Source organism: Felis catus, chromosome A1 (assembly GCF_018350175.1).
Source record: "Felis catus isolate Fca126 chromosome A1, F.catus_Fca126_mat1.0, whole genome shotgun sequence".
NCBI classification, from domain to species: domain Eukaryota; kingdom Metazoa; phylum Chordata; class Mammalia; order Carnivora; family Felidae; genus Felis; species Felis catus.
Genome location: NC_058368.1, coordinates 163,806,911 through 163,833,343, shown reverse-complemented (window position 1 = coordinate 163,833,343; position 26,433 = coordinate 163,806,911). Strand labels below are relative to the sequence as shown.

The 26,433-nt window shown below is 38.9% G+C and overlaps 1 protein-coding gene and 1 non-coding gene across 3 annotated transcripts in view; one reads left to right on the top strand and one right to left on the bottom strand.

Annotated features, from left to right (window-relative positions):
* Window positions 1-26,433, top strand: part of LOC109502572 — a 123,693-nt gene that overhangs the window by 72,814 nt on the left and 24,446 nt on the right. The gene's annotated exons all lie outside the window — the stretch shown is intronic.
* TRNAA-UGC lies at window positions 5,690-5,762 on the bottom strand. Its single transcript has one exon. It is a non-coding gene; the product is annotated as a tRNA-Ala (tRNA).

Here is a 26,433-nt window from a genome sequence, read left to right as displayed (position 1 = left end):
TCTGGCTCAGGAATGAAGATCCAGTATTAGAGGTTGAACAGGAACAGACAATGAGACAAGAGAGGTCTTATGATCCCAAATGCCAGAGACAAATGTGTTTCTAAAAGGTAGGAGCAGTCAATGGAGTCAAATGCTGCTTTGAAGTAATTTCCTTCTGGATACATACCTCTTAGTGGGAGAACGGTCCTCCCTTGCTATGGCTGGCCATGTCTGCCTACATCTTTGATCTTACTTTTTCCTGATCTAAGGCAATTTGTCTCTGTCATCCTGAGGGGAAACTCCCTTAAATGCATATTTCTTGTAATATTCTCTCTTCTCCCCTTTTTAAGGCAAACTCTCAGAAAGAGTGATCTATTAACATCTTCTACTTTTTTTCTTAACCCACTGCAATCAGGTATCTGTTTCTGCTCACATGTGATTGTTGAAATTATAATCATGTCTAGATTATCCAGGAAAAGAGTGTAGGATGGGAAAAGCAATGGGCCACTGACATTTCATGGGGCATGATGTCTACCTGATAAGGCTCTTACGTGGATTAAATTAAGTAACACTTGTAAACTAATAATTACAGGGTCTTACACATAGTTTCAAATACTAGATTCCATCTCCTTGATCCATTGTACCCTCTTCTAACTACCTGTGGTCACATAGTTCATAAGTGATTGCTGATTCAAACTGAGGTCTGCTTGGCTGAAAAGGCTGTCTGCCTGCAAACTACCTGCTCCTGGAAACCACAGTCCCTGTCCCAGTTCCCAGGTTCACACCTCCACACTGGACCTCACCCTGCTAATCTGCTTCTACCCCAGATATCAGCCTTCATTGGCTGCCACCCCACTTGTCCCGACACCCTGACTGTGTCAGCCCCCAGAGAAAGTTGCAGGATAAAAGGGAGGTTAAGGTAAGAACTATTAAGTAAAGATGTGTGAGCATTATTTGCCAAGTTCACAGGAATGAAGCAAATAAATACCCAATGAATGGAAGAATGCTTGTGGCATTCAGAAATCAGGGAATGAGTCAATATATGCATGTGATCAATATAATAGGGGCTCTGCAAATTTGCAGTAAGATTTCCAATAAGTTCATTTCTTAAGTTTCAATACCTTATGGAAACCTTAATTTGTAATTTAAGAGATGCCCAGTAGGTGGTGTGGCTTACTCACAGATGGTTTTTCAAAGCCAACCACGAATAGTATAGTTTGAATCATAAAATTCTTATTAATGCAGGAAGAGTTTGGAAACATAATTTAGACCATCTTCCTCCTTTTCCAAAATAGGAAAATGGGTATTAAAAAGTATATAATTTACAACAGAAGATCCAGCACTTAAACCAGGTGGCTGATAGTCACCTGAAACTCTCCTATTTATACTAGATGCTAGCCTCCAACTTCGGGTAACTTCCCCTAGGAAAACCATGCAATCACTAAGCAGCTAAGACTGGGTTAGGAGTGTGTAAGTATACACAAGAAAAGTTTTCTGCCGTGGGATGACCACATTCTTAGGATGGAACTGTATTGGAGCTATTTATACAGTATAAGAAGTCTCAATAAAAAGGGACATTTAAAATGCAAAGAAATGCACTCCTTCACCTTTCTGACTTTCTCCCACCACCTCCTGCTTTTTCCCCTACAACAAAATCCCACCTTCTAAGTGTTCCCCATTCAGGCTGTAAATTAGAAGAAAGCCAGTTTCCAAAAATGGCTTACTTCCCAGCCTACCTCAGAACCCAGAATTCCCAGAGATAAAGGCAAGGTCATCATGTCATGTCCACTTCTAAAAGACATTCCTGGGAGAAGTTCACATCCATTCCATTACTGGAAAAATTGTTATTGAAAACTTATTATATGCCAGGGATAGAACTGTAAAAATAGTAGTCAACACCAACTATTCTCATGAAATTTTATCTTACTGTAGGAAGAGACAGAAAAGAAACAAGATAATTTCAGACACTGTTAAGTATTTGGATTTGAGAGTGGCTACAGGGAGGGATGGGATTAGGAGGCTATTTCTGAGGAATAGTCAAGAAAGTTTGTCCGAGAAGATGATATTTCAGATATAACAAAGATTCGGAGGAATGATTTCAGCAGAAGAAACAATTAGTGCAAAGACCTGAAGAGGGAGTATTAAGCTGTCTTCAATCATTGTATCCTTAAAAAGCATTAGGTAGTTCATCAGATTGCATCTTCAAACGTGCCACCTGATGAAAAGAAAGATATTGAAGGAACTAAAGCTTAAATCAGAGAAAGGGGAAGCTGGAACGAGTCAGGTGTGTCCCTTTGCCTTAAAGCATAGACGTGGGGGAGAAGGGAGGTCAGCAGTGCGACACTGGGCTGGGGCGGGGGGGGGGGGGGTGGTTCCAGAGAGAAGACATCACAAGAAAGCAGAAAAGATTTACTAAAGGGACAAACTAAAGTTCACCAAATACAAACTGTATTTGGTACTTAAGAGGTACTTAAAAGTAGCTCTTAAAAGAGCTTTTAAAATAGCCTGCTTATTTCCATCTCAGTGGTTCTTAAAATGTAGTCTAAAAGTCACAAATTAGAGGGGTGCCTAAGTGGCTCAGGAGGAGCCCCCGACTTTGGCTCAGGTCTTGATCTCACAGCTTGTGAGTTCAAGCCTCACATTGGGCTCTGTGCTGGCAGCTCAGGGCCTGGAGCCTGCTTTGGATCCTGTGTCTCCTCTCTCTCTGCCCCTCCCCCCTTCCCCCCCCCCATGCTCTGTCTCTCTCTCAAAAATAAATAGAACAGTAAAAATTAAAAAAAAAAAAAAAAACAAAAAAAAAAAAAAAAAAAACAAACCACGGGGCGCCTAGGTGGCTCAGCTGGTTAAGCATCCGACTTCAGCTCAGGTCATGATCTCGCGGTTTGTGAGTTCCACCCCGCGTCAGGCTCTGTGCTGACAGCTCAGAGCCTGGAGCCTGCCTGGATTCTCTCCCTCTCTCTCTCTCTCTCTCTCTCTCTCTCTCTCTCTCTCTGTCTTTGCCCCTCTCTCACTCAAGCTCTGTCTCTCTCTCTCTCAAAAATAAATAAAACATTAAAAATTAAAAAAAAAAAGCTACAAATTTGAATCACCCAGGCATTTGTCAGAGACCTCTGGGTATCATATCAGGTTTTTCAAATCTCAATTTATGGGATGGGAATTATAATAAATAATAGGTTTATTATAATCAGAAATTATAATAAATTATAGATTTATTATAAGTAGAATATGTATTACAATAAATAGACACAGACACACTGTGAATGTCACACACACTAAAGTTGAGAACTGATGCTCTGTAAAATTTGCATTTTACCAGAGATGCAGCTCCTCAAAGAGTATGGCCTTCTATTTCTGCTAGCACAGGCTCTGTTGTTCAAAGTAGGAAAAGGCTAAAACACCTCTGAGGAAAAAAGGGAAGATTAATGCATGATAAAAAAACAAAACAAAACCAAACCTGCAAAACATTAGGAACTTTTAAAGAGATCTTTCTTTAATAGTTCCCTTTCTAAAAAACACATAGGTCTTTGGTAATGTGTGGGGTTTTTTATCTATAATATATAAAGGAGCCCTTTTCTTTCTAGATTTGAATAAACAAAGGACTTTAGGCTTTCCTCGAGGGTACAGTATTATTTTTCCTATGGATATTGTAATTTTGTGGGCAACATGTTCTCTCCCTACATCTCAAGAGCACTGAGTTCTCACCTCATCCAGCTCTTGGGGATGCATAAGAGAGAAAGTTCCATACATGAAATTGTGGGTTGGGAGGTTGTGACTTCAACTCCCACAGTAGACAACAATGACAACATGGCAAATGCTTTTGGAATGGTGAAGAAAATTAGTATGTTCCTCAATCCACTGGTATCTTTGTATTTGATTTAGAAAACTATCACCAAAAAAGGAAGAGTAAATTTGGACTTCTTACCCACCCACCTCCCATCTGTAATTAGGTACTGAGGTGTTTTGTTTTTTTGTTTTGTTTTTTTACTAACACTTCCACTTACCCAACCCCAATAAACAAACAAAAAGAATAGGATTATATCTGATTGCCTGATACAGCCTGATACATTTAATGCTTGATTTCTCTCTTACTTTTTAGCATCAAAAATTTGAAGAGAAAGCATAGAACTTCTTTCTCCCATAGATTTTTCTGGTAGGCCATAGTGCCTAGCAGTAGCCACGGTTGTAGCAGTGGGGCTTTGGAAAGATGTTTCAAAAGCCTACAACCTTTGCTTAAAGACTCTTCAACCACTGTTCACATTCCAAATGCTTTAAGCAAAATGTCAGAGGCTTCATCAGGATGAAAATTATTTTATGGTTTCATAACACACTAATTTCCCTGGAATTGCCTTATCTCCTTACCTCAGTAAAATATCTGCTAAACCAACAAAAGGAGAATCAGCCAATTAAAGTTTGTGTATTTGTTCTTCACAAGGAATTCTTAGGATACAAGTTTAAGAGTGGACAATTAAGGCAAATTATTCATGAGGTACATAGGCCATTTGCATCTTTCCCTTTGGGATACATTTGTCATCGTCATTTACATGGAAGGTATTTGCTTGCAGATCTGCCCTTTTGCCTCAGAACTAGGATAATGTTTCCATTTCAACTGAGTCATCCTTGTCCTAAATATTGCATAGTGGCACAGACTGACATCTGCTGTTTCCTTGGGCCAAACACAATGATGAGGCAAACAAGGCTACGGTCCCCAAATCTCTTGTTGTGTGCCATTTTGTGTGGTGGTCAGACGTGTTTGCATATTGCAAGGAATTATAATATTGAATTAGTTGCACAAAATCCTCCCAAGAAAAATTTTTTTCCTGCCCAAGACATTTTAAAATAAAAGGCTTGCAAATGGAGTACCTGCTCTAGCTATGAAAAATGTGTTCTGAAAGCACAGAGGGAACATTTGCAACTTGAAACTTTTCATCAGAAATTGAGAGAACTCAAGGTCAGTTTAATATTAATTCCCACCCAGCTCTTTCATCTAACAGATATCAAGTTGCATTTGAATCTGGTAAAGAGATATAAATTTAGGTCAGTTTAGCCTTCACAGGACACATTCCTTGAGAAATATTCTGTATCTGTCTATTCAGTCTTGAGTATCATTAGGTTATTTTAAGGTGAAAATGACCAAAACTTACCTTTTTTCATAGAAAGGGAAATTCATTTCTGGTAAGTTGAAATTGCCTTTGAATAATTTATAGGGAACAGAGAATTCATCAGATCTCATATCATCAGCAGCCATGAGATTGCCTTGTTCTGTAATGGGTGCTATGGGAACTGGGAAGCTGGAGTTGGTTAGCATAATTTCTAACCAGAATCTCATACAGGTTAAAGGGAGGCAACATTTAAGAAATGGAAAGTCTGAGTCAAAACTATGTAAAAAGGAACCTTAAAAAAAAAAACAGCCTCAGTGTAAAGGATATTCTCTAGACCTCCTACCCCAATGCTGATATTCACTCTACCATAGTTCTCAGACAATATGCAGGGCCTTGTCTCATAATATCACCACCCTCTTCTCCTTTTCATTAGGTGGGGAGGTGATAATAATAGAAACAACAAGATAAAGTAATATAGCCAAATAAAATGAAAACAGTTTAACCTGAACAAAGCGAGAAAAGACCTCCAATTCATTGCTGATTAGCTGCTTATTCTTCTATTCAAATATTAGAATTCTCTCTCCCACTGTTTTCTTTTTAAGTAAACTCTATGCCCAAGGTGGGGCTTGAACCCATGACCCCGAGATTGCAAGTCACATGCTCTACCAACTGAGCCAGCCAGGTTTCCCTCTCCTACTCTTTCAAACCTGCTGCTGAAGCAACTACCTTGAATTCTTTTTAAAATTTAGAAATTTATCATCTTGGGACTTCCTCTAGATCCCATGTATAATCGTCTTGTTCATTAGTTTAAAATGCTTATTGACCATCTTTTGTGTGCAAGGGACACAGCTGATCATTAGTCTAAAAACCAAGTTGAATAGTACCAAGCTCCTACTCTCATAATGGGTGGTAACTGAACTTAAACTTGTACCTTGGGTCGGATTTCTGCACACATAATGGGGGAATAAATTCCAGATGGAAGTAATAGCCTGGGGAAAGGCTGGATAAGAATGTAGTTGGACCCAACCAAGGAACTCTAAGTGGACCAATTTGATTGCATCATGAGGTATATGGGGAAGACTAACAGAGACAGATTGTAAAGACAGACCGAAGCCAAATACTAACAAACCTTAAATTCACAATAGAGAGCTGTACCTTGTGTGGGTGGGTGGCAATGAAGAATCACTGAGTAGTTTTGAACCCCCAAAGCATAAATGAAAGATAAATTAAGTTATTCTTTAGATTGTGGGGCAGTGCTGGGAGGTTGGGTTATAGGGTGAATTAGAAAGCCTTGCATTAATTCAGGCAAGAGATAAGGGGCTAAATTTGGGTGATGGCACCAAGAATCAAGGAGAGAAAATCGATCTCAGAAATATCTTAGTTATGAATCTGCTATTCCAAACTTTTTCTTGCTATCCTACCTTGCTTTCCACCACTCTTATATACTCTATCCCACTATAGACACCCACTTTACAGTGCAGTGACCAACTTCTCCAGCCCATAGATAAGAAAGTCCTTAACCTGGAGTCCAAAGACCCCTGAGAGTATAATATTAAAAGCTCCTTGGACCTGGATGGGGGAAAAATTACATCTTTATATTCAGTCACCTCTAACTGAAACTTAAGATTTTCCTCCATTATAAAATAGGAAACAAATCACTATAAAATTAGCTGTTCTGTCAGCTTTTTAGTAACAGAAATTATAGATATGTCGTATTACAGTTATTGTCCATATATTAATATATAGTTTGTATTCATCACTATTTTAAAAGTAAGACAGCAGTTAGGCCCATTACCACATCCTATTGTCTAATGTGTGACTAAAGAGGCAAATGCTACCATATCTCAAATTTGTCTTTAATATTTTGATAATGGTATTTCAGTATAATTGATTTCCTTTGTAATCCTATGTGATTTTGGTGAACACATTTTAAAATGTTAGTCTTAAATAACATTTTTTTTTTAATTTTTTTTTCAACGTTTATTTATTTTTGGGACAGAGAGAGACAGAGCATGAACGGGGGAGGGGCAGAGAGAGAGGGAGACACAGAATCGGAAACAGGCTCCAGGCTCTGAGCCATCAGCCCAGAGCCCGACGCGGGGCTCGAACTCACGGACCGCGAGATCGTGACCTGGCTGAAGTCGGACGCTTAACCGACTGCGCCACCCAGGCACCCCAAAAAAGATACCCAAGCTTCTCCAGACTGCCAAATATCAAGAAGCCTTGTAGAGATCTGGATCATCATTTGAGGTCATGTCCTGACACAATTTCATCACCATCTTCAAGGTCTAGCTCTCTATGCTTGAGAGAAAATATTCCATCTGTCCCTCCTAAAGGCAGCTTTGTTTTTGTCCATCACCTGTAGACCAGGGAGGGAAAAATATCCCCTCATTTGCCACTTTATTGCTAGTTTCACCTCTTCCTTCCTACCCTCACCTCTATTAAAACTTCTTGTATTTTATGAACTTTCTTTGGTATACACTCGGAATGCCAATGCTTCTGTAACCAAGCATAATCTCCATCTCAATTTTGTCCTTTTTTTTTTTTCCTGGAGAATTCTTTCTATGTGAGATAAATACCGTACTATTCCTGGATCTAGTCAGTTTGTCATTGCTGCATACCGGAAGCCAACAACGTTTAAAGGTGAACGCCAGTCTGTATTAATTCACTTCCTTATAAGTGGGAGCAGGAGGTGAGAGAGGAATTTCCTGCTGGGAAATTAATGCTGCAGGAGGCACCTTGACAGGACTGTTGACTATCCAGTAATGTGGGGAGAAAAGGCAGGAAGGATATTATTGACTGAACAATGGAAAGAAGGTATTTTTAGGGGACAAGATGTACACCAAACTTAAATTTCATCTAGGACTGACCCTGACTGCTCCCACTGAATTCTTGCGCACTGCGAATCTTGGCACATGTGCATAAATTGATAACCTCTGTTACATAACTTTTGAAAGGGCACAAGCTTAGGCCACACACTGAAAATGAAAGCACAAGGAATATTTTCTTTGTTGACATTGTGATGAAACTAGAATAATGTTTAACAGCAGATTTTGTTTTCATGAAAGTGCCTTCCAATTTACCTCATTTTCTATAACCAAGAGATGGCATTGGCGATGGGAAAGAAGAGAATATGCATACTATAGAACTTTGTGGGGATTCCACTGTGGTTTTGTGTTGTTAGGTCTTTTTTTCTTTTAACATATACATTCAATGACTAATGAAAAAAAATAATTAGCTGGCAAATTGTACAAGACATTTTCATCAATATTCTCTCCCATATTGCAAGTAAATAATGAGGTTTCAGGGGTTGTTTCTGAAAATCTGTAACTTGACACTTTCAGTAATAATCAAGAAAATAGGAATGTGAAGTTTGATCTTTGAGATTGGAGCTGCGGATGCAAAGATTTCTAGTGTCACAAAAGGTAGGCTTAGAATTCAAATGACTTTCATAATTTGAAGGAATTAATGGGTGGGGACGGATATATACTAAGGGAAAGGGAGTCAAATGCATATTTGTGTGAGACCAAAACTGTGAAGGGGTTAGTGTGGGCCATTAGCATCCAGAAAGCAAAACCTAACTTGAAAATGCAAAAATGTTCACTCTCTGGCTACTGTGAAGCCACTGTTTCTCTAGGACCGGGAGTGCTTTTTCTGACCGCAATGTCTGTAGAGACAAGAAGGAGGAAGGGCAACTGTCACAGGAGAGGTCAACATCCATAGGGTACTAAGAAAGGAATTACTAGGGGTGCCTGGGTGGCTCAGTCGGTTCAGCATCTGACTTTGGCTCAGGTCATGATCTCATGGTCTCGTCGTTAGTGGGTTGGAGCCCCTCGTCAGGCTCTGTGTTGACAGTGTGGAGCCTGGAGTCCACTTCAAGTTCGGTTTCTCCCTCTCTCTCTGCCCCCAAAATAATTTAAAAAAAGAAAGAAAGTAATTACTAAAAAAAAAAAAACCCAAAAGTGCAAGGATATGACATTTGAAAAAAAAGAAGGTCGTGAGAATTAAGATGAAGAGGCCAGTATTGCTCCATAGTGGTATTCAAAGAGGCCACAGGACAATGTGCTGAGTTGTTCATACGTAAATTATTTTCAGTTTAAGGGTTTATCCTTTCCTCTGCAATTATGTCCTTCCTAATTTTCTGGTGTTAAATTGCCTTTTCTTTTTAAATTACAAATGATAGTAGCTTTTCCTTAAACCCTCCTTTTGGGGAAATTTTTTTTTTAAAGAAAATTGAGAAGTACATCCAATCTCCCCAACTCCTTTTCATTCTCTACTCTTAGCATGGCTAGTCCGGACTAGTGAAGACCTGAACTTGTTCATTACATAAGCCTTTCAGAAAAATTTAAGCACATATTCTCAGTATATGGGACTTTACTTATAAATTATATTGATATGCTGCCCTGATAATATATACTGATATTATTAAACTTACACACATAAAAATATAAATTTAAAAGGATGAAATGAAAAATAAACATTAAAACTTTTTACTTATTAAAGATTCTAGGTCACCTGGGTGGCTTATAAGGTTTCAGCGTCTGACTTCAGCTCAGGTCATGATCTAACAGTTTGTGAGTTTGAGCCCCACGTGGAGCTCTGTGCTGACAGCTCAGAGCCTGGGGCCTGCTTCAAATTCTGTGTCTCCTTCTCTCTCTGCCCCTCCCCCACTCGTGCTGTCTCTCTGAAAAATAAACATTAAAGAAAATTTTTTTAATTAAAAAAAAAGATTCTAAAGAATCCTTATGTTCTCTCTCATCTTAAAAGTATTGTTGGGACCAACTTATTTAATATACCTTATTAAAAAAAAAATCTTGGCACTTTGTGAGACCTGAATTCAAAGGCCTAGCTAAGAATTCAGTTTATTTTCATACATAGTTTTAGTGGCTGTTGTAACTCATATACACACTTTACAAAGATAGGGATCCAAACAGAAGAAATGCCTTATTGGCTACACTTCTTAAATCATGGTACTCATTTTCAATCCCATTCACCAATTGTGCAAAGGTTTTTCATTTACATTTGGCTAGTAAATTTCCTTCTTCCCTGATGTCAGTCACTCATCCATGCAAACTATCTATTTTTAACAAATGGATTTAGAACATCTTACTTGGAAGATTTTTAAATTCTAAGTCCCTAAAATGTAGAAATATGAGTTTTTATAGATGAAACCCACTCTGTATGGCAACTAAACATTAATGAGAGAAATCTCCCCCAAATACTTTCTTCATAACATGAGTTTCTTTCAAAAGCAGCTCATTTCTCATCCATTATTAAAATGTGACCTTTACCTTGAAGGGGCAAATCAAGTCTGCTTATTTTTTCAAATATCTGCTAGGTAACACACTACTGATAGCTACTTGTCATCACAAAAGGTCAACAAAGCTGCAAGTGAGGGTTTTTTGTTTTTTTTTTTTGGTTGGTTGGTTTGTCTGTTTGTTTGTTTAGTAAAGAATACAATATATGATGAATCTTAAATTTGACATGTTATCTTCCTGTAACATAACCAGGAAACCTCTGGATTGTGCAAAATTTTCAAGATCACTGCCCCATATCATTATAAATTATTATAAAGTGTTTTTAAATATAATGTAATCTAATTTCTTAATTCCTTTACCCACATCCTAATTTAACATTGCAATATGCTGAGAGTGAACACACAGCCGTGGGTATGCAGTTAATGCCTCCCAGTATGGAACGCACACGCTGCCCTTGGGAGGTGGAAACGTGGGTGCATGTTCCTAGCTAGTAACTGCCTGAACTACAGGCTACATGACAATATATAGCAGGGACAAGCTATATATTAAATATTAATAAAGCTCAATTAAAATTATATTTGTAGATAAAGTTCTAAAAATAGAAATTCTATTATTTTCTTCTTGCATCTCAGTCTCTGAGGTGTACATACCATGGATAGCAAGGTCTTAATCAATTTGGATAATGTGCTTTTCAAATTTTTTAATTGACTGCCAAAGGCCAATTTGTTTAAATGGCAAAGTTTATTAATTAACATTTTCAATTCTCTTTATGAACACATTGGGCTATTGTATAGAGCATAGTGTCCACAATTCTTTAATTTGTCTAAGAACAAATTAAAGAACTTAAAGAACTTTGTTCTTAGACAAATTAAAGAATTTAAAGCCTAGAAAATAACTATAGATAAATTAAAATAATGAATTTCTCTTAAGGAACATTGTTGAAACAAAAACAAATTTCTGAAAACGATCTTTCTCTATGGATCTTTTCTAAAATATTAAACTGCCTGAGACGAAAGCAATCTATATTACAAGGTGGTATTGGAGCCAGACTCTCCTGCTGATCTATGAGCACATAGCCCTTGGGCTTCTGTGTCTGAGTTTTCACAAGAAGAATCTAGACACAGCCTTTCCTGCTGGTTCACTAAGAATGACATTCTCACTATTAAAAGATGTATTTGGTTTCTATTAATACCACTATTATCAGGATTTTGTGATTGTTACTCAAAAAGCTCAACCATTGAAGTTAAATACAAACAGAAATTTAATTGAAGGTTACTAAGACATAAATAGCCTGAAACAAACATCCAAGCAGTAAAATAATGAAAACACTAGCCTTTATATATTGTTTTAATTGATTTTTCATGAAATTGATAGTATAAAATTAGGAGACTATAACAAAGAGCTATAAAAGCATAAGCTAATGAAATTAGTATAATTGTGCCATATAAAATGGCCAAGAAATAACAAGTTGCCAGAAATTTTAAATAATATTTTTATATTTGCAAAGGTACATATTCTTGCGTTTATTGATTACTGTACTCATTGTTAAAAGGATGAATTTCAAAAATACAGTCAACTCTCATTATTCTCAGGAGTTATGTTCTGTGACAACTGCAAACATTGAATTAGTGAATACTGAACCATTCCTCCTAAGGGAAACAAGGTTAGGTTCCCACATGCCTCTGGTCACAACACTTTTCTTGAACCTATCAATATACAACCTTGTTTTATGTGTGTTTCTGTTTAAATATACTTTAATATCTACTGTTAATTTGTTAACATTGAATTTGCAGTCTTACAGCACTGTAACTTAGGCTTGAATGAAGCTTATTTAATGCAGATGACAAGCTCTGACAAGCTCTCCATGAGGCACGTCATAGCCTTCTTGCACTTAGGAACTCGTGCCAACAATTCAATGAGAACAAAATTACCCGCACACAAAGTAACAAAAACAAAAATGAAAAAATGTAAAAACACAAAATACATGGCCTAAATATACCAGGAAAAGGACACTTGTTTACAAAATAAGAGCTGAAACGAGAAGACAGAGAGCATTACTTTGTTCAGCCTCAGCTGGGCACACAAGACAACTCAATATTTTGCAACTTTACACATGACCATGAACGACCATGAAAGTGCTATGAGTATTAATTTGGGGGTTACAAGTAAATTTTAGTAAGTATGCACATTCACAAATATGGAATTCGTGAATAATGAGAACCAACTGTTCTGTTCCTTATAAAACCCAAATTAACAGAAAAATAGGGAAGTGAAATACGAAAGATGATTGTTTTTTCATTGTCAAGTTTTACTAAAAAACAGAAGGCAGGTATTAAAGTAAAAATGGCAAATATTTATTAAGGGTTTCTTATGAGCAAATAGGACTCTGTTAAGCTCTTAACAAAGTTTTAATTTCAATAACTCACTTATGTAGTTGACATTATTAGTCACATTTACAGATGAGAAAACTGCGGCTTAGGAGGGAAAACATATTCCCCACGTTCATGCAGCTAATAATTGGCTTAGCTAGAACTCAGTGTAGATTCAAAGGTCAGGGTGCTCCTGCATTTCCATGAAATACGACTTTCCTAAATGTAATTGTAGGCTCTTATTTTGAAATTGACTGATAAATTTACTACAATGGCCCTTTTCATCCATAACCCAGTGGCAGTTTTTAAAACATTTTTTCCTTTGTTCAGGTTCTTATAAACTTTGCATCTAAATATTGTTCATCTTAACCATGCATAAATATTCTGTTGACATTCTTGTAAATTCTGTGGAACATAAAAAAGTAAATGTAGACTTTCAGATAGCATAATTCTTTTTTTCTTGTATTTTGTTCAGGAACACACTCTTTTGAACTTATACTTGATCAGAGAGAAATTAGGAAACGTCTTCTTTCAGAAACCCCTAAAGTAAATCACTCCTTGCATCTGAAACATGCAGCTAACTCTTCTCTATATTTTGTTACGAGTAATTGGAGATTGTGTCACTTCTCTGTTCAAAGTTCCAGTAATTCTTTACTATTCATAAACAAAGTCAAACTCCTCAGCCTGGCATTTAGAGTTTCCGTAACATGAGTCCAACTTCCAGACTTAACCCATGTAGCTTTCCTTAGTGCTTAACTCTGCTCCATCTAGCCTCTTCTAGTTGCTGCTACCCTAGAATACTCTTTCGCTGCAATTCCTGTGCCATTTCTCACATCGTTCCTTGGCTCTCTTACCCTCCAACATCTATAGATGCCAAAATATGGCCTCCTTCATAAGACCGTGTCAGTATCTGCAGATTATAATTAACTTATTCCACCTCCATACTTCTGTGCCTGTGTCTTTAAGAAAGTGCCTACACATCGTAGGTGTTCAACAAATGTTAAATTGAAATGAAAGAAAAGAGTCATGAATATCTGAAACTTAGGCATTATCTCTTAGGACACCTTCTATACAAGAAAGCAGAGATATAATTTCTGACTCTTGTTGAAAATTTTCCGTGAGGACAGACTAGCTATTTGGTTATCAATCAATAAGTCGACACTTTATTTTATTTTTAACTTTTTTAATGTTTATTTTTGAGAGAGAAAGAGACAGAACATGAGCAGGGGAGAGGCAGAGAGAGAGGGAGACACAAAATCAGAAGCAGGCTCCGGGCTCTGAGCTATCAGCACAGAGCCTGACATGGGGCTTGAAGTCTTGAACGGCAAGATCATGACCTGAGCTGAAGTTGGACACTTAACCAACTGAGCCACCTAGATGCCCCAATGAATTGACACTTTGTACAAGTTTTAAAGCTTTTTGTTTTTGCTGGCATTTTCTATACCATCTTAACTGCCTAAAAAGGTATTGACTACCCACGGATTTCGTGAATCCAAATCTTGGTCTGGTGAGATCTTAGACCACATTAGGAACTCTCTTCTGATCTGTAGAAGATGTGGGGATAAATTTCATTCATGGTGCTCTTGTGAACATAAACATGTCTACATTCTTGCAGTTAATTCCCAGTGTGAGAATGAAGAGCAACTAATAGTACCTTGTTTATGAAGCAGAGGGTGTGTTGAGGAAGTAGTGATGGAATGGGGAAGAGTGCCAAGAAATAGGGCGCTGAAAAGTAGATCAGAATGAGATGGCAGAGAGCCTTATTAAACAATGAATGGTGTTTGGGCTTTATTCTATAAGTTATGAGGGCTCATTGGAGGCTTTAAGCAAGGATATGACATATTCAGAGTAACATTTTTTTTTTACAGATCTGTCTTTTAAGCATGGCAGCATAAAGCATTAGCTAGAAAGGAAATTGTTAGCAGGGGAGTTTAGGATAAATGCTTTATTTACCCTCCTGGTGGGATAGGAAAAATGTAGCTTTCTGGAAATCACTAGGGAGACAATCTCATGAGGAAACAAGAGTTGCTGGGTCTGAGGACATTTTCTCTCACCCACTTGGAAGATTTCTCAATCCTCTGCTTCTCGTGTCCCCAAAGAACATAATTTCAGCACTGATAAATTGACTCTTTCCTGTAGATTTTGAGTGACTTACAAAATGTTCATTACTGATGGGGGAACCCACTTCAGTGAGTTTCAGCTTGAGAACATTTGTGACAGGAAGTAATGATAAAAATATGGGACACTAGGGGTGCCTGGGTGGCTCAGTTGGTTGAGCGTCCGACTTCGGCTCAGGTCATGATCTCACAGCTCGTGAGTTCAAACCCCATGTCGGGCTCTGTGCTGACAGCTCAGAGCCTGGAGTCTGCTTCGGATTCTGTGTCTCCCTCTTTTGCTGTGCCCCTCCCTCATTCATGTTCTGTCTCTCTCTCAAGAATAAATAAAACATTTAAAAACATTTAAGAAAAAAATATGGGACACTATTAACCAGGGGCATTTCTTTCAAGTTTTCTCACTCAAGCTTCTTTTATTTTTAAAATTTTAATTCCAGTATGATTAACATACAGTGGTATATTAGTTTCAGGTGTACAATACAGTGATTCAACAATTCTATACATTAGTCAGTGTTCATCATAATGAGTGTACTCTATTTTTTTCTTCTAAGATTTCATTTTATTTTTTTAACATTTTATTTATTTTTAAGAGACAGAGAGAGACAGAGTACCAGCAAGAGAGGGGCAGAGAGAAAAGGAGACACAGAATCTAAAGCAGGCTCCAGGCTCTGAGCTGTTAGCACAGAGCCAGACATGGGGATCAAACCCACGAACTGTGAGATCATGACCTGAGCCAAACTAGAATGTTTAACCACTTAAATCACTAAGCCACCCAGGCACCCCTCTAAGATTTTATTTAAATTCAAGTTACTTAACATATAGTGTAGTACTGGTTTCAGGAGAATTTAGTGTTTCATCACTTACATACAATACCCAGAGCTCATCACAAGTGCCCTTTTTAATGCCCACCACCCATTTAACCCATCCCCCACCCACCTCCCTTCCAGCAACCTTCAATTTGTTCTCTAGAGTTAAGTCTCTTATAGTTTGCTTCCCTCTCTGTTTTTATCTTATTTTATTTTTCCTTCCCTTCCCCTATGTTCATCTGTTTTGTTTCTTAAATTCCACATGAGTGAAATCATATGGTATTTGTTTTTCTCTATCTTATTTTGCTCAGCATAATATACTCTAGTTCCATCCACATCATTGCAAATGGCAGTATTTCATTTTTTGATGGTAGGGTAATATTCCATTATATATTCATATATACGTATATATATGTGTGTGTATATATATATGTATGTGTGTATATATATATGTATATGTATATGTGTATATATATATATATATATATATATATATATATATATATATACACATACCACATCTTCTTTACCCATTCATCAGTCAATGGATTTTTGGGCTCCTTCCATAATCTGGCTCTGAAAATGCTGCTATAGACATTGGGGTGCATGTGCCCCTTTGAGTCAGTATTTTCATATCTTTTAGATAAATACCTAGTAGTATAATTGCTGGGTCTTAGGGTAGCTCTATCTTTAACTTCCCGAGGAAAATTCACACTGTTTTCCACAGTGGCTGCACCGGTTTGCATTCCCAACAAGAGTGTAAGAGGGTTCCCCTTTCTCCACATCTTCGCCAACATCTGTTGTTTCCTTAGTTGTTAATTTGAGCCATTCTGATAGGTCTGAGGTGGTATCTCAGTGTGGTTATGATTTGTATTTCCCTGAGGATAAGTGATGTTATGCATCTTTTCGTATTTCTGTTAGCCATCTGGGTGTCTTCTTTGGAAAACTGTCTATTCATGTCTTCTGCCCACTTCTTAACTGGATTATTTATTTTTGGGGTGTTTAGTTTGATAAGTTCTGTACAGATTTTGGAAACTAGCCCTTTATCTGATATGTCATTTGCAAATATTTCCTCCAATTCTGTAGGCTGCCTTTTAGTTTGTTGATTGTTTCCTTTGCTCTGCAAAGTTTTATATCTTGATGAAGTCCCAAGAGTTCATTTTTGCCTTTGTTTCCCTTGCCTCCAGCAACGTGTCTAGTAAGAAGGTGCTATGGCCAAGGTCAAAGAGATTGCTGCCTGTGTTCTCCTCTAGGATTTTTTGATAGTTTCTTGTTTCACATTCATGTCTTTCATCCATTTTGAATTTATTTTTGTGTACAGTGTAAGAAAGTGGTCCAGTTTCATTCTTCTGCATGTTGCTGTCCAGTTTTCCCAACACCATTTGTTGACGAAACTGTCTTTTTTCCATTGGATATTCTTTCCTGCTTTGTTGAAGATGAGTTGACCATATAGTTATGGGTCCATTTCTGGGTCCTCTATTCTGTTCCATTGATTTATGTCTCTGTTTTTGTGCCAGTACTATACCGTCTTGATGACTACAGTTTTGTAATACAGTTTGAAGTCCAGAATTGTGATGTCTCCAGCTTTGTTTTGCTTTCTCAACATTACTTTGGCTGTTCAAGGTCTTTTCTGGTTCCATACAGATTTTAGAATTGTTTTTTGTAGCTGTGTGAAAAATGCTGGTGTTATTTTGATAGGGGGTGCATTGAATGTGTAGATTGCTTTGGGTAGTATAGACATTTTAACAATATTTGTTCTTCCAATCCATGAGTATGGAATGTTTTTCCATTTCTTTGCATCCTCTTCAATTTCCTTCGTAAGTGTTCTATAGTTTCATAGCATAATAAGTGTACTCTTAATCTCCTTCACCTATTTCACCCACTTCCCCTCTGGTAACTATTAGTGTGTTCTTTATATTTAAGTCTATTTATTTGTCTCTTTTTTCTTTGTTCATTTTTTTAATTCCACATACGAGTGAAATCACATGGTAATTTTCTCTGCTTATTTCCCTTAGCATCGTACCTTCTAGATCCTTCCATGTTGTTGCAAATGGCAAAATTTCATTTTTTATGGCTGAGTAATATTCCAGTAGATATGTGTATGTATGTATGTGTGTTATATGTTTGCATATATGTATATATATTATATACCACCCTTCTTTATCCATTCATCTATGGATGGACACTTGGGCTGCTTCCATAATTTGGCTATTTAAATAATGCTGCAATAAACATAGGGGTGCATATATATTTTTGAATTAGTGCTTTTATATTCTTTGGGTAAATGCCCAATAGTAGAATTACTGGATCATATGGCAATTCTATTTTTAATTTTTTGAGAAACCTTCATACTGTTTCCCACAGTGGCTGCACCAGTTTGCATTCCCACCAACAGTGCAGGAGAATTCCTTTTTTTTCCACCTCCTTGCCAACACTTGTTGTTTTTGTGTTGTTGGCTTTAGCCATTCTGACAGGTCTGAGGTGATAGATATCTCACTGTAGTTTTGATTTGCATTTCCCTGAGGATGACTGATGTTGAGCATCTTTCCATGTGTCTGTTAGCCATCTGAATGTCTTCTTTGGAGAAATGTCTGTTCATGTCTTTTGCCCATTTTTAAATTAGATTATTTATTTTTTCACTCAAGTTTCTTTTAAAGTAGAGGGAAGCAAAAAAGCAAAAAACGCCTCTTCTTGAGTAGCAGGTTTCTATTAATAATATTTTACACCTATTATTTGCTAGCATTTACTTTACTACCAGGCATTGTGCTACATACTTGGGATATCTTATTTCATTCACTCTTTCTAACAAAGATATGAGATGTGGAAACTGAATTTCACCAAGACTAGGCACTTACTTAGAGTCACACGATTACTAAGTGGTGTTGTCAGAATTTAAGTATAAGTTCACAGCCCAGGCTTTCTCCTATTGGTTACACTATCTTAATATACAGGTATGTGCAATAGTAATTGTACTGGATTTGGTGTCAGACAGGCTGTATTCAGATTCCACTCTAATACTCACTAGCCTTGTAAATTAGGTAATTTACTTAAGCCTCAGTCATTTCTTCTGTCAAGTTGGACCCAGAATGCTTGACAAATGGAGCACTTGAGGATTAAACTATAAAAGGTTCTAGTCACACAATCAATGTTATATTCCTTCCTTACAATAAAGTGGATTCCATAATTGGAAACACTTCTGCTATATTCTTGCCTTCGGAGAATGTGACATTTGGCCAAAGACTCAAAGTCAGAGAACAAACAGCTATGTGTCCAGTCAGAGAATAACAACCACTAGGATCCACAAAAGGAGAGGGTCTGGGGTTTTAAGAAGAGCAGGCATAAGCCATGTGACAGGAGCAGAGAGCCAGGAAAAGGCTGGCTAAGAAATGGCTTGAGAGGTGGGCAGTGTCTTGTAAGTCAGGTGTTGGGAGTATGGATTTTATTTTACACTCGATGGGAAGTCATGGATCTTTACCAGGTGGATGGTATGATGCCTGGGTAAGCAGAAGAATGTATCCCGTTCCCCACACCGTGCTCCCAACCCAAAGATGCCCACATCTGAATCCCTGGAACCTGTGACTATATTACTTTACTTGGCAAAAGGAACACTGTGGTGTGATTAAGTCAAGGGTCTTGAGATGAGATTATCCTGGATTTTCTGGGTGGGCCCAGTGTCATCACAAGGATCACCATCACTGGGAGATGGGAAAGTCAGACTCAATGACAAAGGAAGCAGAGGTTTAAGTGAGGCAGGGCCATGAGCCTAAGAATGCAAGCAGCCTCTAAAGCTGGAAAAGGTAAGAAAAGGATTCTCCTCTAGAGCTTCTAGAAGGGACATAGCCCTGCCAACACCCTAATGTTAGTCCAATGAAGATGATTTCAGATTTCTGACTTCCAGAACCATTAGAAAATAAATGTATCATGTGTTAAGCTGCTAAATTTGCTACAGCAGCAGTAGCAAACTAATCCAATGCCTATGGCTTCTGAGTGGAGAATGGCGTGAAGACGGGATGGAGGGTAGAACTGGGAGGCTAGATGAGATGCTATTACAGTGATCCAGACAAAGTAGGTCTGTCCAAGAGTAATGGTGGCTGCACAGAGCTGCAATAAGGGGACACACTGGAGATATATTTTGGAGGTAGGGCTGATAGGACTTGCCAAATTCCCCTAGCTCCTAAACCATTCTTTGTTTTGGCAGGACCTGGAACCCCTGGGTACTATTTGGCACACTAGAGTCATCAGTCCTAGGAAGCAAGTGCTTCTTTACTAGGTAACTGATTTGACAAATAAATAATTTACTCACCAACCGGAAACATCTAGCCAATGGGAAAAAGCAACAGAACAACAACAACTCAGAGCCCAGACTGAAAAAGTCAAAAGGCAAACTCTTTGGTTTTATACTGTCATAAAGAATGGAAAAAGCAAGGCCCGAGACAGCAGCTGGCACAAAAGTGAGTGCCTTTGAGGGTGAAAATGTGCTTGTGGTCTAGTTCCAGGCTCTGTAGAATTTCCTTCTTAGAAGGAGTAACAAGAATGATTTTCTCTGTAGCAGAAAAGAGAAGGAAAGTAATAACCTTTTTAACCGAGCAGCATTTGTCAGACCTTTCCAAGCACCATCCTGCACCCCTTCAGGCCACCCGAAGGCCAGGCCTCCACTTGCTATTCCAATGAGACATTCCTATAGGCAAGATTTCATACCATGGCCTCTGCCCACCATCCTTGCACCAAAGCCCAGAGCTGTCTAGAATGCCAGCTTGAGGACTGAAGACCCAAGAAGGGGGGAAATCCCATGGGAGACCAGCCATCCTGCCCTGTCACAATATAGGCATTTCCTTCCCGGGGAAAAGACTAAAATAAGCCTTCACTCCACCAAAGCTTCCAGGACCTTATTGGATTTCCCTAAAATCACCTCCCCAACACTAGCTCCAGCACCCCAGCTCATCACACCTTTCTCCAACAGCACCCACAGTCCATCTCAGCCTCCTAAGACTGATTCCCAGCTGCCCCACATTTTGCCTCATTGTGTTTTTCTGTGTGTGCCACACACTGCCCCTCCCCTCCAAGAAACCCTCTTTGAATCCTTAACTCTCCCTAGTAATTGAATCCACACCCAGTAGTTGAGGGAGGAGGCGAGACTTCCTCTCTTACACCATAGGCAGTGTGGAGTGCTCATGGGGAACCCAGGGGTTCAGCATCTTAGGGTGAGAAGCCCTTCTGCGGGGTAAGGAAGAGGGGAGTGTGCAAATGAGTTTCAGAACAGTGCATATCCCCTCTCTGGCCTCTAAATCCCTGGCTTGCAGGCTTGCATGTCATTGCTCTGTTCTCCCTTGCCTGGGGGTCTTTTATTGCTCCAGACTTTTGTCATAGAGTTTAGGAAGCCTCACCTCAACCCGGCTGGCAGGCCTCATTTTCCCCTTGCCTGAGAGAGCCAGAACAGATCGCTTTTCTGTTTTTTTATGTACGCCACTTTGATTTAATGGTCCCATTTATGCCCCAAACTTGTCACTCTCGACTAATGCCACACCTTACCTTCTTCACACTCCCTAGATCCCCAGACTGATTTGTGGGTTAGTATCTCCATTTTTATCAATAATAAAAAAAACAAACTACTTTGCTATAAGAATAACACAGATGCCCGATGCTCATAAAGAAGGCGCCCTCTAGCTCTGTTCCCTCCCATCAGAACTAGACTTCATCCCGGGTCTCTATTTTGGGAAGCTTTTCATCCCACAGGCCACAAAGGCAACCAATTGCCTGAAGAGAATAGCATTGTAATGAGCACAGAGGTCATTCTGGATACCATGTGCTGTTAGTTGATTACACACTTTTCCAAGGCTGCCCTTGGTACAGATGCAATGAATGCTAAATGGCATGTGCTGCTCGTTCCAGCAATTAGTTTTGATCTCTCTGGCTTAATGCTGTGTCCAGTTGTTCTGAAAGAGAAAAGAAATGCTCTGCCTCTGCACCATTTATTTTTATATATGCATTCAGTGAAGACTTACTGAAGCCTAGGCCCTCCTAGGCATTGTGCAGGATAAGAATAAAGCATTCTTCCCCTCCCTGGAGAAGCTCATAGCATAAAAAGAGGAGGAAAACATGTAAGGAAAATATGACATGCAGTATGCTACAATATTAGGAGGACGGAAAGAGCCCTTTATTCAACAAGTACATGCCAGGCATGGTTTAAGGCCTGTGGAAGTAAAGAAGGCAAAAGAGGCCCTTACTCTTCTGGGAGAGATGATCATTGCACTAGTAAAAAAATTAAATATCCGAAATTAATTTAAATAGTGATAACTACAACTAATGGAACAGGAATGGGATGAAATGGAGGTTAGCTTAGAGCAGGTCTTCAGACAGACCTCTCTGGAAAGATGGCCTTCTGAGTGACACAATGGATCTAGCTGTAGAAGATCTAGAAAAGGAGCCACATGAGTAGGGTAAAGAAGTGCAAAGGCACTGAGGCAGGCACAGGCTGGGAGCTTTAGGAGAGAAGTGACAGTTTGGCCTCTAAGAATGGGTGAAATGACATTTCAGGAAAATAAAATGGCTTGAGCAAAGGCACACAACTAGGAAAGTATGAACTGCATTTGGTCAGAAACAAGCACAGATTTGAACCAAGGTCTAGCCAAACATGAAGTTCAGAAGATAAGATGAGGATAGACTATTTACAGAGAGCCCAGGGCCAGGCTGTGGCTATGGAGGATATTCTACAAGCAGGCAATGCTGCAGGTTTTAGGTCAGTCTCTGACTTGATAAGAATGTGCTTTAGCAAGATTGCTCTGGTGTTAGTGGAGACCTTTTTTTTTTTTTTTTTTTTTTTGCCTTGGACAAACAAATATTCCTTGTGCTTCCTATTCACTGATAAAAATTCATCTTCATGCCTAGATTTCTTGTAGGCATGGGCTACAAAATAAGCTGGGCTATAAAATAGTTTTAAGTAGGGATGGCAATCTAATTTGTGGGGTCCAGTGCAAAATGACAATGTATGGCCCTTTGTTCAAAATGCAGTTTAGAAGCTTTTTCTTTCTTCAGCCATCTCTGTCTTGACTTGCCATGATGTTTTGTATTATTTAATATAAAATGACTCTCTCAAACATGAGGATACTGCCAGGCAAGTGCAGACCCTCACAGGCACCAGATACCTTCCATTCGACCCAACACTGGCATCCACACCCAGCACCCGCAGCAAGGGAAGGCAGCAGTGGTGTCTGGGCAGGATCAGGAGGCCAACACTCTGTCTCACAGAGGCAGGGAGGTAGAACCACATGTGTGCAGAGGCTCCAAGCCCCTGGCACATACCCCATTGTTCATCTTATTTCACTTACAAACGTAAATCCAAAGATAAAATATTTAAGAGTTTCAAGATGCTGACTGCATCCTTCTGTGTGTGGGGCTTTGTGAGATGGCATGGGTGGCAAGCCTATGATGCCTATCCCAGACTGAGTCCTGAGGAGAGGGTAACTGCATCTCAATGTAGACTTCTTCCTCAGAACTTAAACCCAGTGAGCTACTGCCCCTCAGAAACACTTGTACTACTATCGTTCTATGAGATGCTTAGCGTGTGTGTGTGTGTGTGTGTGTGTGTGCACGCCAGGAGGAATGAGTGAAGGGTACACATTTCCTTGATTTCCCGTGGATATACAATTATTTGAGAATAAAAAGTTGTGTACAGAAAGCCTTCATACATGTGCTGTTTTTCTGAAGGAGAGAAGGGAGGAAGGAGTCTAAGAGCAAGATCGACAAGATAAACCTAAAGCCACTTAGTGGTGCTTGGCTGGACATCAAAGGTTACCAGGCTTCCTCAGCCAGAAATGTAAACCTTGTCCTTGAGCTAGGAAAGGATGAAAAGAGAGTGGTCGGGCTCACATTCCAAAGGTGAAGGACTAACTAGCTTGTTTCTGACCACATTCATCCTGTTTAAATCCACTAAATGATCATTTACTAATTGCTCACCATGTGCAAGGAATGAACTGCACTGCTCTTCGCTCTCTGGCATTACAATTCAAGACAACTGCATTTTATGTAAGGAATGTTTTCCCAAGAGTGGACAGAATCCAAGACTAATCTTGACAGAGAATGGTGAATTCTAATTACCAGCTAAAGGAACACTACCTCAAGACAACAGAGAGTTCTCTTGGTCCAAAAGTTTTGAAATTCCTGTCAATTTTTAAGTTTGGGAGTATTCACCTTATTTCTGATTTTGTGTTTGATGTTTACATAATACTACTCAAAATTTGCATGATTCAAATTGGCATAGAAGGATCTATACATAACACCATACAATATCATACAGGGATATTGTTGTAAAATAACAGATATAAAAAAAGTATCTAGCACAATCTTTGGAACAAATGGGAAGAAATTAAAGAGACCTATTCTTTTTGCTGTTATATTCAGTAATATTTCCAATAAGTCACAGTCTCCAATCCCAAGAATAGTATTGCTAAGCTATAAAAATGGGGCACATTTCATCTTTTTTATATGCAGGAGAATAAAAGTGCAGCTTAGAGAGCTAAAACATTTTAATATACCTTTTTTTAAGCTTATTTATTTGAGAGAGAGAGTGTGAGCAGAGTAGGGGCAGAGAGGGGGAAGAGAGAATCCCAAGCAGGCTCCATGGTGTGAGTGCAGAGCCTAAAACATTTTATAAGAAAATTCCATTTAGCATTGAGGTTTTAATGTTTTTCCACTGAAGAGAAAATTAATACCTAGTCAATTCTACTTCTGTGCAAATGTGTAACACGTTAAACCAACATATCATCCCAAAGCTGTGGTCTAGTCAGCAGTTAGAATACCTCTTCCATTATGTTGTTTTTCTTTGCCCACACCATGGGGAAAGGACTAATGATCAATGAAATCTCTTAATCAAAGGCTAGCAGTGGCAAAAGCCCTGTGCATGATCATTTGAATTGAGATACATAGCCCATAGTGTCCTTCAACTCTTGGGTAACAGCTAGTGAGTGAGGGACTCCATAAGCAGCAGAGCCACGACCAGGGCACTAGGGTTCAGATTGCTCAGCACCACCTTCATGCATATGACCATCTTCATGGCCACCCTTTGGCTCTAGCCATTGTCTGTGCTGCGTAGCATATCCTCCAGGACCAATCTTATAACTTGGTGGAGTCTCAAGAATTGAAAAAGGCCAAAGCCATCAGACAAGTGGTGGCTTGTCTTCACACAATTCCATGAAGGGGGAAAGTTTTCTGAAAACAGAACTAGGGAAACTTGTCTCTGGAGAAGTATGTCATAGCTGTGAAGAAACACAGCAAAACACACTTATCCTAAAAGAAACTGGTGCTGGATACCAGGACTATGGGCTCCTTAACAGTTGTCTGCTTTGATCATGGTGTGTGTAACTGAGCACTTCCTCTGGAGCCAGCCCTGTCTTAGCTACTTTTGGGGGAAAACATATAATCTCTGCTCAAATAGAGCCTGTATTTACCTGGGTCCATAAGACCTACATGAAATAGTCTTTTGAACAAGAGATTAAGAGTACCAGCCCTGGGTCTCACAGACTGGGATCCAGCCTCAGTTCTGCTAACTTGCTACCTGGGTGGACCCAGGTAATTCACTGAGTTTTTCCAAGCCTTTCTCCTGAACTATGAGGATAACAAAAGCCCTGACCTCCCCAGGTGAATGTGAGCATGGGATATAGTAAATCTGACCTTTATGAAATAAATCTCATTTCATGGAGACAGTCTCATGCTGTGCTTCAGTAAGTTTTGATTCACCTCCTAGATTTACCATCTATTAGCTGCATTTCCTTGGTCAAATTACTTAACCTCACTTGTCGCCATTTCGTGGTTTGTAGAATGTGGATAATGCAGCCCTCACAGTGAGATTATTTTATAACCTTGCCACAATCAACAAGGAGTATTAAGACAATCCTTTTAAATGTGAAGAATCAGGGCCAGTCTGCTGACATTTTATTCTTCACTCAAGACAAGGCCAAACAGCATTCAGAGATCTTCTGTATTATTTTAACAGTATGTTGGTGAAATTTATTTTCCATTTTCCAAAGATCTGAGCCATTCAGATTACTTCACCTGGACAGAAAGGGGTTTGCTAGAAACTCCCAGTCAACTCTGCGGACATGACACAGCAACTAATGCAAAATGGGGGGGGGTGTTCTGACCCTTTCTGTCACTCCCTGGGATTTCAGAGTGGAGCCCAGGATGGGCTATCTCAACCGAGGCAGGTTCATTGAGAAGGGTTCTCTCTATTATTGATTAGAAATGCTAAACCAGCAGGCAACTATAATTTTCAGATGCACAGAGAGATTTCTCACAGGAGTTTGACAAATATCACATTCTTTCCCCTCACTCATATGTACCTGTTACTTTTCTTCTGAAAAGGGGGTACCCTAGTCTTACGGCATCTTACTTAAAAATAAGAAAAGAAGAAAAATTTTAATTGTTCACTGAGTGTGAGAGGAATAAATAGGCCCATACAAGGAGCATATGACTAAAAAACTCCTAGATGAGATGATTAAATAATTAAAAGTATATAGCTCAGTGCCTGGTTCATAATAAGAACTCAACCTCAATAAATATTAGTGAGTGCACACATATACACATATATATGCATCTATGCACATACACGTACGTACACACATACACACACACTCATCCACATCCACACAAACTAAATGAAGCAATATAATTTAGCTCTCAATGATAGGGCACAGGCATTCTTTGTAGGCAGAGAGAGAATGGTGATGGCTCCAAGAGGTAAAAAGACTTCATGAAGGGAGAGGAATTAGAGCCAACCTTGAAGGTTGGCTAGAATATGAACAGGAAGAGGAGAG